General features: G+C 42.1%; 1 protein-coding gene and 1 long non-coding RNA gene across 2 annotated transcripts in view; one reads left to right on the forward strand and one right to left on the reverse strand.

The window, feature by feature from the left end:
• Window positions 1-12,780, forward strand: part of LOC139550433 (uncharacterized) — a 401,870-nt gene that overhangs the window by 167,660 nt on the left and 221,430 nt on the right. The window lies entirely within an intron of this gene.
• The window catches only part of LOC139549547 (zinc finger protein 664-like), a 238,764-nt gene that overhangs the window by 87,856 nt on the left and 138,128 nt on the right, over window positions 1-12,780 (reverse strand). The window lies entirely within an intron of this gene.

The raw sequence follows: 12,780 nt of genomic DNA on the forward strand, positions 1-12,780 counted from the left end.
CTTAGGCACATGCCGATCTCATTAGATACTAACCTCAGACACACACACACCCCACTCAGGACAGGCCCCTGAAACATCATTTAGACATACACATTCTTTTCAAGGGTGTGACTCAAGACAAAGAACTATGTCAAGAGCCAATGGAACGTCGACACCTGGTCCGAACAGGACCACTCACGACCAAGATTGACCAAGAGGAAGGCCAGACGACAAGACCACCTACTTTGCTAGTTGCCTATATAATTTGAATGTACTGTTTAGAGCGGTCTCTTCTCCGACGATTTCATAAGAATCTGACAGAAAGGGGCCGTGCACGTTTTTGCCTGATATCTTTACACTTGAATAAAACGGCCTTATTATAAAATTATCCACCTCGTCCTATGTCTCCACTTGTTCTCCTGTCTCAAGTAAACGTTTTATCAACAGACTTGGTAGCAGAGGATGGTTATACACCTTTGATTTCGGTCCATAGAAAATTGATCAGACAGGAGGCGAGTGGGAGAAAGATTCAAGAAGGAGAGGTGACCCGCTCGAGGGAGACGTCGGCGATTCAACTCACCCAGGAAACTGATCAAAGAGCTCGAAAATATTAAGGTAAGCAGAGCCGGTTTAATCAAAATCTGCATATTGTAGTATAGCCAATATCTAAATTATGATCAGGAGTACTGAGGTGAGTGTGAATTGTTGCTAAATTTATGTGGAATTGTCTAGAATCTAAGGCACGGTGTAAGGATATCTGCGTTAAAAATCCCATTCCAAGTAGTCTGATAACAGTGAGGAATTAAATGAATTTTGTCTGAATGTATTCCAAGTAGTCTGATAACAGTGAGGAATTAAATGAATTAACTGAATGTATTCCAAGTAGTCTGATAACAGTGAGGAATTAAATGAATTTTGTCTGAAATGTATTCCAAGTAGTCTGATATACCAGTGAGGAATTGTGGTAATAGCGAACCTGAGCCTACTGGAGTTGGCATTCCAGTAGACAGAAGGCTATGCTGAATGTATTCCAAGTAGTCTGATAACAGTGAGGAATTAAATGCTGAAATGTATTCCAAGTAGTCTGATATACCAGTGAGGAATCGATGAAATAAGTTGCATGAGCAGAACCGAGACAAGTCGATAACGCCAAATCAATGTGAGTGATTGAACGTTCCACGAGGCCGATTGCTAATAATTAGCCATATGCTAAGTTGAGGCTGTGTTGGAAGTGACCGCCGGGTCAGAGAAGCAGCTATTTTCTGCTGATAAGTTGACCTGATTTTTCCCTCTCGTGCTGTTGATAAATCCTTAAGGGTTAGAATTAATTTGACAATTATTTTAGAAGCGCTTGATTTACTAGTATATTGTTCCCAAAGGAAATTTCTTGAATGTTTTGGCAAAGTATTTAATTAATCGAGAAAAAAAACGAGTTCAAATTAATCGAAAAAGTTAAAAGTAATAATATCTTTCGAATAAAAGATCTTATAATTGCCATTCCAATTATATCAGGAGCGCCTGAATTCATTAGTATATTGTTCCCAAAGGAAACTTCTGAAATATTTTGCCAAGGTATTTAATTAATTGAATAAGCGAAAAGCAATAATATTTTTATTATAAGTACCTAAAACTGTCATTCCAATTATATCAGGAGCGCGTGAATATATTCGTATATTGTTTCAAAAAGATATAGCTGAAATATTGTTGGAAAACGAAAATAATTCATCGAATACACGGCAATAAAATTCTTTGTCCACGCGGGTCGGACACGAGACTAAGGGGGGTTAGAGAAAAAATACATCGCTGGTTTCGATCAGTGACGGGCTAAAGTATACAAAGATAATAATAGACCCAGACATAGCTTAACGACAAAATGACCACGACTATCGTCCCCAAACACAAATTCAACGAATATTTAGATCAGAGAATGAAAGACAGAGCAGGCGGGAGATTACATTACAAACCCGTTAAAAGAATTTGGGAAGAAGTGAGGCTGAAATGGACGCAAGCCGGTTTCCTTAGTGGAGTCTCCCCATCAAAAGGGCAGCTCCTCACTATGGAGAAAAAATTAGGGGAAGCAGTGAAGGAAAAGATAGAAAGTGAAGCTGAAAAGAATAAGAGTCACTTATTTAAAAAGGAAGGAACAAAGCAAAGGGAAAGAGCAGAGGCTGAGCTGAAAATAGGAATTTGGGCAATTGAAGAAATTAGAAGAGCACTCCCTTACAGGAAACCTGATACGATGGGGGTGGGCACTGGAGCACCAACTGACACCAAAGAGGGCAGGCCCAACAATAATGACGCCCCACCTACCACCACAGCAGCCCCATCGGCCCCAATCCATCTCAGGGGCACTGTGGGGTTAATGGCAATTCCCCAGGCTCAGTTCAACTCCCATGTGCATCACCACATCACCCAATACAATAAGGATAAGGGAGGGGCTGAACCACAAATCCAGTCCCTACAGGTACAACTTTTGAAACTACAATTGAAAGAGGCCCAGAAAGGAGAGAAACCCAAGAAACAGATGGTGGCTGAAGACCAACAAGAAATCTCACAAATTATTGAAAAAACTGTTTCCCGAATGATACAGCAACAACAACTACCCATCTTCACCCAGCAGGGACCAACTATACACCCACCCCAGGAGCAGCCATTCCAACTGCCGTATGCCTACCCGCTTCAGCCATACCCTTCGTCGGAACCACCACTACAACCCTACTACCCACTACCACAATCAAACTATTCACCCACATGGGGACAGCCCCAGAGGTACTCTGGATCTTATGGAAGCTGTCATAATTGTAAACAAGCTGGGCACATGGTGCGACAGTGTCCGCACCCAATAACCCCGGCCCAAAGCCAGTTTCTGGCCAAAAGGGGACGAGGATACGCCCCTAGACCAAGGGGGAGTCAGGCCAATGATGTATCAACCACGTGCGGCCCTTCAACCCGCATACAATCACCCCAATCCAGACCCGAATCAGCAATCACCTCCCCCTTTTCAGGGCATGGCTGACGAATATGCCCCATGGCCCTGAAGCTGCTCACCACTAACCTACACTCATCATTGTCCTGGACTACTGAAGCATCAAAGGCTTTTGCACTCTTGAAAACAGATCTCTAAGTGGCAGTAGCCCTAACAGCACCTGACTAAAAAAAAACAAGTTCCATCTGGATGTTTCTGAAAAGGAAGGATTTACATCATCCATCCTTTTCCAGAACCTAGAGGGGGAGAGTAGAGTGTTGAGGTATCACTCCTCCAAACTGGACCACATTGAAGAAGGGCAAACCACATGCTCCAGGTATGTGGCTGCAGTGGCAAAAGCTATTGGAAAAACAGCCCACATGATAATGTGCCATCCATTGGAAATCCACACCCACCATGGGGTTGCAGCATATCTGATGAGCAAAGAATTCACGTTCAGCGCTGAAAGGAAGTGGCTGCAAACCGAACTCATGTGTATTGTTTAATGACAAACGCTCCATGTACCAATAGGGTCGGATGTGTAAATGTCAACTGATTAATGGATGTTGTTTAATGATGGGGTTAGTGTACAGGCCACAATCTCATAAGTCTCGTGGAACGCGCCAATCAAATGTATGTGCAGGTTTGAAGTTGATTTGGGTTAAAGTCCTGCCCCTGGCGTTGCTGGCCATGATAGCCTCTCCAGGTGCAGGCACCCATCTCTCTCCTCATGAGACAATGGCTGGAGGAGTCATGCTGGGTTCACCAAGGGAGGGAGGTCATATGCCCGCCCTTGATGTATAACAAATTGTAATGTCTGATAATTGACGGAACTTTCTGCAGCTCTCTCCACACAGATTCACAAGGTCCAAATGGGGAAGCTGACAGAAGATCCGCCATCACTGAAGGTAAAAAATTGGTGACTGGGTGGGGTTAAAAGTCCGCAAGAGAAAGTGGCTAGAACCCAGGTGGACTGGACTGTACGAAGTGAGGGAAGTTACTTCACACTCAGTCCAGGTCAAAGGTAAATCAGGCGCACCTTGGCACCACCTCACACATTGCACTCCAGCCCCAATCCCTTCTAGAACACTGACAGAAGTCAGAGCTGATTTAAACAGCTTAAATTCGATTCCAAATGAAGACATTCCTGACTCAGGTGATGCGGAATCAAACTCCGCCTCCCCTGATAAAGGAACCTCGCCCAGTTAGAGGGATATTTCTCCCTCCCTGGGCAAGGCTAGGGATATCTGGCCCCTTATTTGTGATATTCCTACTGATATTTGGGGTGTCCCTGGGCACTTTCACATGGTTAATAGAATAACTATAACCGGATCCCCATGGATGTATGTCACGGACACTCTAGTCTAACTAGGTAATAATAGATTAAAAAAAATTAAAAATAAAATAAAAAAAATTTAAAATTTTTGAAAACAATAGTTAAAATAAGAAACTAATATGGCTCAAATTGAGAAGGTTGAATAAGAGTGGGTGGAGAGCTGTGCAGAGAATGGACAGAAGATGGCAGTATTGCAGTACCCAATGGTCTCCCAGTCGACGGGGGGCCTGGTTGAATGCTGGTGACATGATTTTGTTTTTTGGAGTAAACATTAAGGTTAAGGGTTTCCGTGTTCCCAGAGATAAGATATCTTAAAAGAATACACTCATATTGGAATAGGAGTTTTACTTTCTGAGTTTTATTTAGGCAAGGGACTTTGAGAAGATAAAGGGTTCTTTTGGTATGTCTAGATATGGAACACGAATGTAGGTGTAACCTTTTGGCCTATTTTCTGTTTTCGTTGCATTTTTCCGGTGGCTTGATCACTCACGGGGAAAATGTAGTGAGAATAATGATGTTGTGTCATTGGGGATACTAGTTTTGAGGTATATTGATTATAATAGAGTTTATAACTCTTGACCATAAGGTAAGCATTTGTATTGGCCATTAGAAGATAGAGATAGGTTAATTAAGGTTATGTTAGGACTTTAGAGATTGACACTATAAGACCTGTTGTTATTTTTAAATCCATGCAGATAAAGTCAAAACAGTGAGACACTTAGTTAATATTGTAAAGGAACACATAGTTGTTATTGACTATTATTAGAAAAAGGCAGACAGATGGGTCTACCCCGCACTGTTGAGACCTTGAAGGTTTGAGAGCAGAGTGGGGAGGGTGGACCAGGAAATGAGCAAGGTAGGCTGTGAAATAAGAAAGGAGAGAAAGGGTTTAACATATATAAGCAGCACAGATACATTTTAAAGTAGATAAGTCACTTGACAGAGAATTGGAAAAAAAAATAGATATGAATGTACGCCCAAGGGAGAATTGGATATGCGGCGAATGAATGGGACGTTTCTATATTATAATGTACTAAGTCATTATTTAGAGTAGGTAAGGTTGATACCTGGCCGGAGCCAGGTATCAAACGGGGGAGGGGTACATTGTGGTCTAGGATAGGATGGGGCCTATTGGAAAATAAACTAATGTAAAATTCAAAATTATAGCTAACAAATAGGTATAGAAGTTAAATATATAATCAGATAAAACAAATGAGAAACTGGTGGTTAACCAAATCTGTATGTCCAGGATTTTATGCGTTGCAGGTGAATTAAAGGAGAAGGTGATTCACTCGACCTGGGGGCATATCGCACTTGGAGGGTGAGGCACACTGACACTGCCGAATGATCACAGAGTTAAGGAGAAGAACTGTTGCTAATAAAGCTCGGGGGTCAACTCCTTAATGAAAATTCCCTGACCCCGACCTTTCCTCACTGTGTACGTTCATAGAAGTGAAAGTGTTGTTTGACCTCTGGCTGATGATGTGTTCTTTGGGAGAGGGTGGGGTTTTACAGGACTGCTTGCAGTCCTGAGCTGTCTGATTAGGATACGATGGGGATGTTACCATCACAGTGTTGCCAGAACCACCACCAGTTCTAACGGACCAGGGTTCAGCCGGCCTCCTCCACCACTTCAAGACCAAGTCCCACGCCACCACCTAAGCTCTCCAATCTGGTACAGGTAATAAATGTGAAAGACATCTCAGATAGTGAACAATTGGGGACTGAAACTGGTTATGAGGAAAGGGAGAATATGTGGTTGGCCTAAAGAATACTTAATAGAAAGGACTGTGTCGTATGTGGACATGCCAGACCTATTCTGGCTGCTCACCCATTTGCCCTAAGTAATGTGGAAGGTTGGATGTGTATATTGGAAAGTTTAAGCCAAATTCAACCTTGTGTAAAACTCTTGAGTTTTGTGTTCCCAGAAGTACCTCCCCAGAAGGTACCGTGGGGAGTTAAGGCATATGGAGGATATTACAGCTGTAACACTGGTACAGGTAGAGGTAGAGACTATGGGAGGTTCCCTACTGCTGCCTGCATCACTAATGTCACTATTAACTAGAGGTGTTGCTGATGTATGGTGGATGTGTGGACCTGCCAGGCAGTTGACCCCCATTTTGAAAGGAAATTGTCGTTGCACATGTGTTTTGGCCAGTCTGATAACACCATTGCCTATTATTGAGGTTACAGCTAATCAACTTCTGGGAGCTGCACATGACACAGAGACTCGGTACCAACCCAGGAGACGGCAGAACCGTGACGCTCCTTGGTCCGAGGGTACAGATAACATGCACACCAACCTGTTGGGGTCCCAATAGGGGTCCCCCACGAATACCAGACATCAAACAGGAATGATGGCCTGTGGCATCTATTGCCCAGTTTGGCCCAGCTATTGTTGATGCTAAGCAGAATGCTTGGATCAATTATATCTACTATAATCAACAATGATTTGTTAAACTACACCCACACAGTACTTACGGGGATGGCTGAACGATTGGAGGCTACCTCTCAAACCAGTAGACAAAATAGACTAGAACTGGACATGATTCTGGCCAACCAGGGAGGTGTATGTAAAATGATTGGAGAACAGTGTTGCACGTTTGTCCCTAAACAATACTAGTCCGGATGGGAGCATTTCAAAAGCTCTGAGTGGGTTGGCAAGGTTCAGTGGAGATGAAGGGTCTTGCAGGTGTGGAGGAGAGTGGACTGTTCTCTGGCTGGGTGGTTGGTTTGGTAAGTACACTACAATGATGATTACTGGATTTCTGACACTAGTTGTTGTTTTTCATTTTTGTGTTGCCTGTATCATACCTTGTTTGAAGTCTGTTACAGATGTGGAAAGGGCCTATGGTATGATGCCGCTGCTTGATGCTCCAGTTGGAGAGGCTGATACGAAAACAAGCTTCCGCAGGAAAGTGGGCTTGACAGAGGAGGACCCTTGGTTTGCTGTAGTTGATGTTGTCGAATGAATAAAAAGTGATGTTTGTCCTCCCTGTTGTGAAGGTTTGAAGTTCCCGGGTGGCGACGAGCCCACCTGGTACAGGTTGTATAGAGGGATGGACCTGAGGGTTTAACATATTCTCGTTTTTTGGGTTACTAATGTGTGGTTGGCCACTCCAGGTGTAGTTATTGGAGTGGTCTCCTTTTTGGTCCTTGCTTATTTACGACTCAACTTACATTGATGCTAGTGGTGTCCCTAGGGGGTGCCAGATGAATATAAACTGGTGGACTAAGTGACAGCTGGGTTTGAATCTTCTGTCTGTTGGTGGTGTACAGTTAATAAAAATGTGGACAGAATTAACTACATTCATTTTAATGTCCAGAAACTGGGCAATTGGACTCAACAAGGCTTCGAGGCGGTCCATGGACAATTGGCAGCTACGTCCCTGATGGCATTTCAAAACAGAATCGCGGTAGATATGTTATTGGCTGAGAAAGGGGGGGTCTGTGCCATGTTTGGTGAGCAGTGCTGTACTTTCATTCCCAACAATACAGCTACGGATGGGAGTCTGACTGAGGTATTGGAGGGACTCCGTACCCTTAATGGTAAGATGAAACAGCATTCTGGAGTGGACACGTCTATGTGGGACTCATGGATGGATGCTTTTGGGTAATATAAGACGCTGGTTTCCTCCATCCTAGTATCTATTTCCGTGTTTGCAGGCATTCTTGTACTTTGTGGATGCTGTTGCATTCCATGTGCGCGCACGCTTGCTAGTCGTGTTATCACTGCCGCCATAGACCCTAATCAGGAAAGGGCCCAAATGTTCCCATTGCTTGATGATGGGGAAGCTGGACCTGTCTATCTATTTGAGGACTAAGATATTTTTATGTCACGTCTCTTGTGAGACGTGTAGAGGGGGAATCAAAAATTTGTCTTCTGACAAATTTTATCTAGTTTATTCACGTCTAGAAGACGTGAAGAGGGGGATTTGTAAGAAATTGAAATAGATACTGGAGACTAGTATAACAACATTCCAACATAGGCTATCCTTTGTACAAAATGAACCCACCCTCTCCTTGTCCTTAGGCACATGCCGATCTCATTAGATACTAACCTCAGACACACACACACCCCACTCAGGACAGGCCCCTGAAACATCATTTAGACATACACATTCTTTTCAAGGGTGTGACTCAAGACAAAGAACTATGTCAAGAGCCAATGGAACGTCGACACCTGGTCCGAACAGGACCACTCACGACCAAGATTGACCAAGAGGAAGGCCAGACGACAAGACCACCTACTTTGCTAGTTGCCTATATAATTTGAATGTACTGTTTAGAGCGGTCTCTTCTCCGACGATTTCATAAGAATCTGACAGAAAGGGGCCGTGCACGTTTTTGCCTGATATCTTTACACTTGAATAAAACGGCCTTATTATAAAATTATCCACCTCGTCCTATGTCTCCACTTGTTCTCCTGTCTCAAGTAAACGTTTTATCAACACAAGCTACCGAGGTGGCTGAATAACTGTTGCTGCTGCTGAAAGAAGCGTTCCGTCCACTAGGTTATACGTCACATTAAAAGCATTGCGATTCCGTCCACTAGATTATACGTCACACTAACAGCATTGCCTTAAAATCGCACACCGCCATCTGCTGACTGGAGTGGGTAACGCTCAGTCTGAACCTCTGACTGCGATGGAGATGTGCGACTTTAAGACAATGACGCTAGTGTGACGTAAAATATATATTATAATGTTCAGACAAAAAGTTAGTGTAGGAAGCATGAGTTTTTACTCACCAGTGTAACAATACAGTGTGGTTAAAGACTTAGTAACGTAGTTGTGTTCACGATCTGGTTCCCTATAAGCACAACCAGTTGTGTTTTTGAATGATCACATATGTATTAATTTATTTCGGGATTCTGGGTAATCCACAGCAGATTTATGGAGAATTGCTGTGGGTGAGTTCAAAATGGAATAGTCCCGGGATAGAAATATATAAAGTTGACATTACATCATAAAATCCACCTTTTAAATCATACATTAGCAATTTATGTTTTAGTAACTACTGTTGTTGGTTTGGCGTCAAATAAGCCTCCCTTTATATGTTATTTGCCAAATCTCAGTTTTCCATGTGGGTTTTATGCTAAAGTTCCCTCTTTCAAGTTGGTATCTAACTGGAAAATGCATCTTCTTTAGGAGTGCTATTTTTACCCTGTCGACTACTGATCATTCATCCACATTGTGTGTCTCATCAATGCAGGTCATTTATGACAAATGTATAAAGTATATGTTTTATAAACTCATGAACACCAGCCAGTTTATTAGCGCGGTTTTGTTAGTTTAGGTGTGTTATACTTCTTCGCCACCAGAGGGGGACATTTAGTCATTTTCCAGGTTAATTTGATTTATTTTGAAACTAAAATGGATGACAGTTTATTCTGATGTAGTGAATATGAGACACATGGAAACAATTGATTGATTTGTAATAGTAAATTATGAATTATTAGGAATTGTTAAATCCACTATACGATCACAATGACTTTGATAGACATTTCAGTCGTTTTTTTGTTAGTATATTATAGGGCAGATTTATGTAGAATTGCTGTGGGAGTGCTATTTATATCCTGTCACTACTGATCATTCATCCATACTGTGTGTGTCCCATCATTGCAGCTTTGGAAATAAATGAACTATCCATCCATTGCTCCTTCCTGTGTTGACTCACTGACTTGAGAGACCAGGAAGGTCACACTAGCTCGATAGGTTGATATCTAGCTCTAGCTTCACCTCATGCTTTTCATTAACTGTGTGGTTGTGTTATCTAGTGGGAACCCGTTAGCACGGTAGGCTCTGGTGCCTTCTTGCCGTGGGCTCAAGACAACAGATGAAATCAACCTGCTTGCTCCTTTTTGTTTTGTCAACTTTTCGATATTCGTTACTCAGCTCACTGGTCACGATAACAACACCCACCCGTAGCACGCGCTGTTACGTGTTACATTTGATACCGGAGCTACGAGGCATGCGCTGAAATCGCTTAGCAGTAAACTTCAAAGCAGTGTGTCACTTTATCAGCAGTGATATGCAAACACGTTCAACACACATCATGTTTTAGTTGGGTTCTAACTGGTCTCCGGTAGTTGGGCTCCATCTTTCTGACCATAGCTAGTTGACTAAATAGCTAATGTTAGCTGGTTTGCTAAGATAACAGCATATAGCTAATGTTAGCTGGCTAAGATAACTGCATATAGATAATGTTAGCTGGCAGGCTAAGATAACTGCATATAGATAATGATAGCTGGCTAAGATAACTGCATATAGATAATGATAGCTGGCTAAGATAACTGCATATAGATAATGTTAGCTGGCTAAGATAACTGCATATAGGTCATCATATATTGTTAGCTGGCTGACTAAGATAATTCGCTGACCATAGTCACTACTTTTCAGTTTCATGTTTTCTGTGAATTAGACTACGGGAGTTTTGTAACATTTTCCACCTTGGCTTATTGCTAGCACTCTGACTGACTTCTGGAATCTATTTTGGATGTAAGGGATTTTCTCTGCTCTTTTGACCTAGTGTTATGTTTTAGTTGGGCTCCAGCTCGCTGACCATAACCGTGCTGATTGGCTACGCTGGTTAGGCTAATAGCTAGTTGGCTAAATAGCTAATGTTAGCTGGCTGGCTAAGATAACTGCATATAGCTAATGTTAGCTGGCTGGCTAAGATAACTGCTAAGATAACTGCATATAGCTAATGTTAGCTGGCTGGCTAAGATAACTGCATATAGCTAATGTTAGCTGGCTGGCTAAGATAACTGCATATAGCTAATGTTAGCTGGCTGGCTAAGATAACTGCATATAGCTAACATTCTTTGATATTTGGTTAGATGGCATTATGTATTTACAAAACTGTGGTTTACTTTAATCACTCAAGTCATGAGTGCAAATTATTGGTTTAATTTTAAGTTATACATTTTAAGTTATTTCTGTTGTAGTTTACATCATAGGGAATAGGCTGGTCCTCCATATTACTTCACACCTGACTTTGGCATTCTTCTAAATTCTGATTGGTTTAATGTAATAACTCCAAAAATAGAACTGTATGGTGTTATTTTGCATTTTGCATTGGAAATGTTGGAAATGGAAATGGAACATTGGAAACGTTTTAATATTTTATTTGATATTTTATAAACAGTACAAAAGATACACATACAAACAACATCATAGAAACATTAACTACATCACACCTGCCCAGACCCACTAGAACACACCTCCATCTCCATTAACTACATCACACCTGCCCAGACCCACTAGAACACACCTCCATCTCCATTAACTACATCACACCTGCCCAGACCCACTAGAACACACCTTCATCTCCATTAACTACATCACACCTGCCCAGACCCACTAGAACACACCTCCATCTCCATTAACTACATCACACCTGCCCAGACCCACTGGAACACAGCCAGTGCATTCATCAGCACCATTTTTTTTCTCTGTCACTTTCAACTTTTAGATAATAAAGCATTTGACCTTTCTATTGAATTAACAACAGAGGATTGGTTGATTTCCAGGTTTAATTAAGTATAATATTTAAGATGATTTATGAGAAAAGTATCGTCCAACTCTGGGGTATCTCACTGCACCCTCAAATGCCATGTTTTGAAATATACAGACAGACAGATTAAAAGTAATTTTACATTGTATAACTGTACTTCTGACAGCCAACTTTCTAACTCCACCCATAACTTTATGACGTCATAACATTCCCAGAAGGATTATTGAGTCATTGTTAGTTTTACACTGAAGACATGACTCTGCCGTTGTGCTGTAGAATTTGTGAATTTTGTCTCTTGTATAATAAGGGACTATCATTTGTCCCAACATCACAGGCCACAGACTTTGATGCAGTTAAAGACTTCCAAAAGTGTTTCCGCAGTTTAAGATCAACTGAGTTTTTTAATGGGGTTTCTCTCTGTGCACCTACCAATGTAAATCCTTTGAACGAGACAAGTTACCAGACAGGACATATTGCTAATGTTCTTCCCATTAATAACCTGAATGACAATTAACTTGTGGGCGGTGGTGGTGATGACGTCCTATTCGATGACGTCGTCCATCGGGATTCCCCAAAAAAGAAGACGCTCTGGATTGATCACTGGAGTCAGATGTGAAGGAGGAGGTTGATCATCAGGAGTCAGATGTGAAGGAGGAGGTTGATCATCAGGAGTCAGATGTGAAGGAGGAGGTTGATCATCAGGAGTCAGATGTGAAGGAGGAGGTTGATCATCAGGAGTCAGATGTGAAGGAGGAGGTTGATCATCAGGAGTCAGATGTGAAGGAGGAGGTTGATCATCAGGAGTCAGATGTGAAGGAGGAGGTTGATCATCAGGAGTCAGATGTGAAGGAGGAGGTTGATCATCAGGAGTCAGATGTGAAGGAGGAGGTTGATCATCAGGAGTCAGATGTGAAGGAGGAGGTTGATCATCAGGAGTCAGATGTGAAGGAGGAGGTTGATCATCAGGAGTCAGATGTGAAGG

This window comes from Salvelinus alpinus, chromosome 2 (genome assembly GCF_045679555.1).
Source record: "Salvelinus alpinus chromosome 2, SLU_Salpinus.1, whole genome shotgun sequence".
Lineage (NCBI taxonomy): Eukaryota > Metazoa > Chordata > Actinopteri > Salmoniformes > Salmonidae > Salvelinus > Salvelinus alpinus.